Raw genomic sequence first — 5,945 nt, forward strand, 5'->3', positions numbered from 1 at the left:
TGTGTGGTCCAATTGGCAATATTATGCAAGAGTATGCTTCAGGCATTAACAATAATTAGGCATAATGTTGTCCAGTATAAGCAATCCAATGAACTGCTCATAGAAGTCCCCCTCCCCCCAAAAAAGTTGAATTACCTCCTCTTTTCCATTTTAAAAATAAAAAATATATTAAAAACTAGGGGGGAGGGGGGATTTATCAAACATGGTGTAAAGTGAAACTGGCTCAGTTGCCCCTAGCAACCAATCAGATTCCACTTTTCTTTCCTCACAGACTCTTTGGAAAATGAAAATGAAATTTGATTGGTTGCTAGGGGCAACTGAGCCAGTTTTACTTTACGCCATGTTTGATAAATCTCCCCATAGTGCTTGAAAAGATCGCCCCTTTAACAGTAACTTCCAGAGCACCCCTTTAAGAGAACCTTAAACCCTGCCCTTTGAGAGCATATTCAGTTCAATCCCTTTAAGAGTAAATTGAGTACTGGTCCTTTAAGATTTAATGTGACAACTGCCCTTTAAGAGCAAAATCAGAATGTGGTACCGGCCCTTTAAAAGCGAATTTGGTACAAGCTCTTTAAGAGTAAATTCGGAACCAGCCTTTTAAGAGTGACTTCAATTTTGTGGAAATCTGTAGTTATGTCAGTGAGGCAAGGACCTGACATCTTCTAATGTCCAACAGAAAACATGTGACTATTGTAACGCCTGGAGTAGTGGATCCACTGGACCGTCACCAGCGATGGCACTAACCTCACCAGGGAGTGGAGTCTAAGGGGCCGCTGGTTTTCACCAGAGCCCGCCGCAAGGCGGGATGGACTTGCTGCGGCAGGCGACCCCCAGGTCGCTACCCCTGGCTTGGTTGCTGGTGACGGCAGGCGAGGCGTAGCAGGAGCCGTAGGCAGGAGATGATACTGGCAATGGTCTGTAGGTAAGACCGCACGTGACAGGCAGAACACAGGAACTGAAGTATAACGGGGAAGCAGGAACCAGGAACAAGGAGTGGGGACCAGGTAGCGGACAGGGATCAGGAACAAGGACTAGGGACCAGGTAGCGGACAGGGATCAGGAACAAGGACTAGGGACCAGGAACAACAGGGAGCTGGGCCAAACGCTGTGGAAAGCATGTAGAGGCTCCAACACCTGTAGTGGGGCAGGGCTGGAATTTATAGGGAGTGATTGTGTGCATGGACCAATTAGGAGCGCACTGCCCCTTTAAACCTGAGACAGCCGGCGCGCGCGCGCCCTAGGAGGCGGGAACGCGCGCGCCGGCCGGCACAGCGATGGACCTGAGCGTGGAGAGGTGAGGCGCCCCCCAGGGGCTGAAGCAACAGCAGCGCCGGGTCCCTGTCTATGGACACCGGCTGCTGCATGGGGCAGAGGGAGGTCGCGGCGGCGGCCCGGAGCACGGGACGCCGCCGCGGCCGTGACAACTATATGGATGTTGTCAGGCTTTGAGTGAAGGACCTGCGAGTTTCTATTGACGGCTACATTTCAGCTATTCATACATGTGCTCTGTTTGGTTGGTTAGTTCTGTGCTGTGTAATATTTGAGTTTCTGATCATTCTGCCATTTATTTCTATGGGGGAATATTTGGTCTTTAAACTTAAATTTCATATAAAAGACAGATCTGATTAAATGCTATATTCTATGTCCTGCCCGGACGTTTTAACGATCGCCTAGGCAGCCCCTCAACGGCCACCCACAGCCCCCCCTGCTCTTACCTGCTTGCTGTCGGTGCTTATAATAGCATCGGCAGCGAAGGGGGAACAAGGAGCAAGAAAGAGTAAGGGACAAAAAATACAATGTTTTTGAGCATCCAAGAGATTTAAAGCGATACTGTCACCCCCTTTTTGGATTATGATTTCTCTACACAGGTCTACAGCTTAAATTTTGCAGTTTTCACTGCAGTTTGCAGTTAAATCATACATCATGGTGCTTGTTCCAGTAAAAAGTTATCTTTTATCATCTGCAGTTTGTGCTACCTGTGTGGGGCTTCACTACCGCAGTGCCACTTAGCCCTGCCCACATCACCACCACAGGCCCGCCCCTCTGTGACATCATCATTGTGTAGGTCCCGCCACCCTCAGTGGTCGTTTGTATCGGCCGACCTAGAGAAGATGGGGCCTAGAGTTTTAGAACAGCCCATTCCAATCGCCGTTGAGGGGGCTGGGCTTAGATGGCTATGACGGCACAGAGCGGTGAAGTCTGCGGTACTGTTGTGGGTGGGCTAAGTGGCGCTTCGGACAAGAAGCCCCATCAGGTGGCACAATACAAAGATGATAAAAGATCACTTTTAAGTGGAACAAGTGCCATGACGTATGATAAAATAAGATATGTAAACTGCAAAATTTACCCTTTACACCTGTGTAGTAAAGTCATAATGCAAAAAGGTGATGACAGTGTCACTTTAAGCAAAAACTTGTGACAATTTCATACCTGATCTTAACATTACAGCACTAATAAATTCCTCAAAGATCACATCTTATGGTGATGTTCATACACCATCAAAAGGACAGGAGTTTTTATTGGGCCGCTGTCATTTAATGTCAGACAACGACTTTTATTTGTAATTAAATAATGCCCATCATTTTGACAGTGTGCCAACGTAGCCTATTCCTTAGTTTTAAAAGTGCATACATTTTCCCTACAAAAATGCAATATTTAATCTTGAATTTACTGATCTTTACACGCTCAGATACTATAAAAGTACAAAACCTGGGACCTGGTCCATATATTTATAGCTCTACTGTAGCATCAGAAACCTTTGTTGAGCTGTATCTTTTCCTCAATCTGTTTTCAAGGTTTTTTGTAAAGCTTCATTAATCTTTCTATTATGTGCACCTTCTCCTCTTGGTGTTATGATCTTATATCACTGGTAAGTCTTTAGACTATTGATTTATATCATGCATTGTTGCCGGTGGTTATAAAACAATGGATTCTCAGAAGAATAGCAGGATAGAGTTTGGTTATGTCACCCTGGTGACATATAAAAGTTCTTGGGATTTGCTAAATACAGAGAAAGGTAAAAGCTTGCAGACATGTGGAAATGAGTTTGAGAAGCTGACAAAAGTCATGCCTTCTGGGACATTTGAACAAATTCTGTTGAAGGGGATTTAGATTGTCATTGTCTATGATCTAGGGATTACTGAGACACAACATGGACAATTCAGTAGAATTAGTTTTCCAACAATGTAAAAGATTTCATGCCTGAATAATACAAAAGACAATTACTTAGTATTTTTTTTTTGTCTTCAAGAGAAAATAATTACGTAGCATTTTCATCGACACCAATATCAATAACCCTCCAGTGAAACACTTTCCTTCAGAAGATGCTTTAAAACTCTATGTTTAAATGTGTCGCAGTCAATAGCCAAAAAAATAATGAGTTATAAAGTGACAGTAACATTTTCATTTCTTGATGGCTGCTGGTTTCTCATTCTCTCTATTTTTGTAATGCTTATTGATTTTTTAAACATCAGCCACATTTATTGCTTTTATGGGAATATAAATGAAAGGAAATGTTCTTGGGAGTCTCCAGGATAACACAGCAACAAAATTACACTGGAAATTGAAATAGCTGGCCATAGTTGTAGGATTTTTCATGATCACAACCATGTATCCATTATCTCTTCTTTCATCATATTGATATACTCTCATGAAGTATTATTGACAAATTGACACACTGGATCAATATGGATAATCTGTAAACAATTTAAATGTTCTGGTCCATTAAAACCAGTAGTGACATTTTTTTCCATATGTGTTTTTATTGCCATCAGTATAGTACTTTATGCTTTTTTATGGCATCAGTCTAGTAGTCTGGTACAGGTCTCCCATGCCAAGATGGCAGGAGTTTGGCTACAGCGTGATAGCCAGACTTCCACATTAATTGGCAGGACCAAAGAAACCTGCAATCCTTGCTGGCAGTTTAACTTATCACATGCTGCTGTCAAGTCATGGCCACAGCATGTAACAGATCTGCAGTTCCTTTTTTAACCCATAGGCTGCTGGGCAGCACGACTGGTAGGTGCCCATGGTTGCCATGTAGATTCCGGTGTACAGCTAGTATATGCTGAAAGGCATTATCCTCTGTACTACAGTAGTAGCAATTATAGGAGCAATCAGGGAATGCCCCCTTATGAAGCTGTTGAAATTTTTATTTTTTTATTTTAATAAACCATAATAAAGTAAAAATAAACTCTATACAAATTTGGTATAGCCACATCTGTATTGATGTACACTAAAAGGCTATGGAACTCTCAACGGCGGAATCCCACCATGCTCAGTGTCATACAGGCTGTCTATGGGAGGGCTCTCCGCGCCTCTCCACTCAAAGAATTGACACGCGGAGAGGCACGGGAAGAGGAGGCGTGCAAGCCCAGCCATAGACAGCTTGTATGACACTGAGGCTGGTAGGATTCTGCGGCAGAACTCAGCGGAATTCCGCCTCTTTTAATCCGTGTGAACTGGCTCTAAGGGTCCATTTACACAGAAAGATTATCTGGTCATAAAGGAAAGCCTGAGATTTCTCCTCTTTTCAAATCCATTGCTGGCTTTGGCTTCAAATCTTTGGCAAATAATCTGTCAGATAATTTTTCTGTGTAAATGGACCATAAGGGTATAAAATATACACTGGTGTAAACTGCCCATAGTAACCAACTACAGCTCAGGTTTCAGCCCTGGTAAAATGAGTTAGGCCTATATATTTTGTCTGGAAATACAGTTTATTCATTTCCTTAAAGAAAATCTAACCTAAGAATCTTTACTGCCAAATCATAAATTCAGCGTTACATATTGCTTTGAGCTTTAAAGGGGTTATCCAGTGCTATCAAAACATGGCCACTTTCTTCCTGAGAAGGCACTACTCTTGTCTGCAGTTCAGGTGTGCTGTGCAATTAAGCTCCATTCACTTTAATAGAACTGTGTTACAAAACATGCACCCAAGCTGGAGACAAGAGTGGTGCTGTCTCTGCAAGAAAGTGGCCATGTTTTTGTAGCGCTGGATAATTCCTTTAATTTTTATTTATTTTTTCAGTTTTTTTGTACTTTCATGATGTATTTTCTTGAAAAAGGAGTGTACAGGCCTTGTTTTATGCATTGTAGGTCTACAAAAAGGAGCACTCCAGGCTAAGACAGTGGTATATGACCAAAGTAGAACAAAGAGAATCACTATGTCATGTCCAACTATTACAACGTATAATGCAAGGTAGACATTTTACTAAGACTTCCTATATTATGTTATGTTCTCAAACATTGTACTAATTAAAGTTATATTCTTGTTGTATTCTGAGGCTGCAGAAAGTTAAGAACATCAGCAGGAGAGATGGGACAGTAAATCATCAGGGTAAGCGAATACAGAAGCTGGGGCGGACAGTATACCACGGGGAGTATCCTTCATTGTGTTATTATTAAATCAGAAATCCCCTTTGCTTATTTATGTGTTTTAACCCTTTACATTTATGTGAATTAACCCTTTCCCTAACCCTTTCAATGCTGGTCATTGACGGCATGGGCACCTGGGCTTTTCTGCATCATGCCATAACTGTACTCTTTCCCCTGCTTTTATACTATGAAGCAAGCTCAGGAGCTGAACTTGCTTCATAAGGGTGATGTAACAGCTAGGGACTCACAGTCAATGATGGACAGCAGTGATCATGCTGCCGTCAACCATTAACCCTCTGAGGCATTTAAGTGTCAGTGACAGGAGCGGCTCCTGTGACTGGGATCCCCAATCAGTCATACAGAGGTCTTCTTTTCCCTGGCTGTCGGTGGGTTAGGCAGACTGTAAGAGCAGAGTGCCAGTATCACATATTAATGCTATTCAATTGTATTGAATAAAAAAGTATAAGCAATCTTAAATATTGCTTATAAAAAACCCAGGGGGACATAAAAATTGCAAATAAATTTTTTTTAAAGTTTTTAAAAATATTACAAAGCCTCTACCCCAATAA

Source organism: Dendropsophus ebraccatus, chromosome 5, assembly GCF_027789765.1.
Source record: "Dendropsophus ebraccatus isolate aDenEbr1 chromosome 5, aDenEbr1.pat, whole genome shotgun sequence".
Taxonomy (NCBI): domain Eukaryota; kingdom Metazoa; phylum Chordata; class Amphibia; order Anura; family Hylidae; genus Dendropsophus; species Dendropsophus ebraccatus.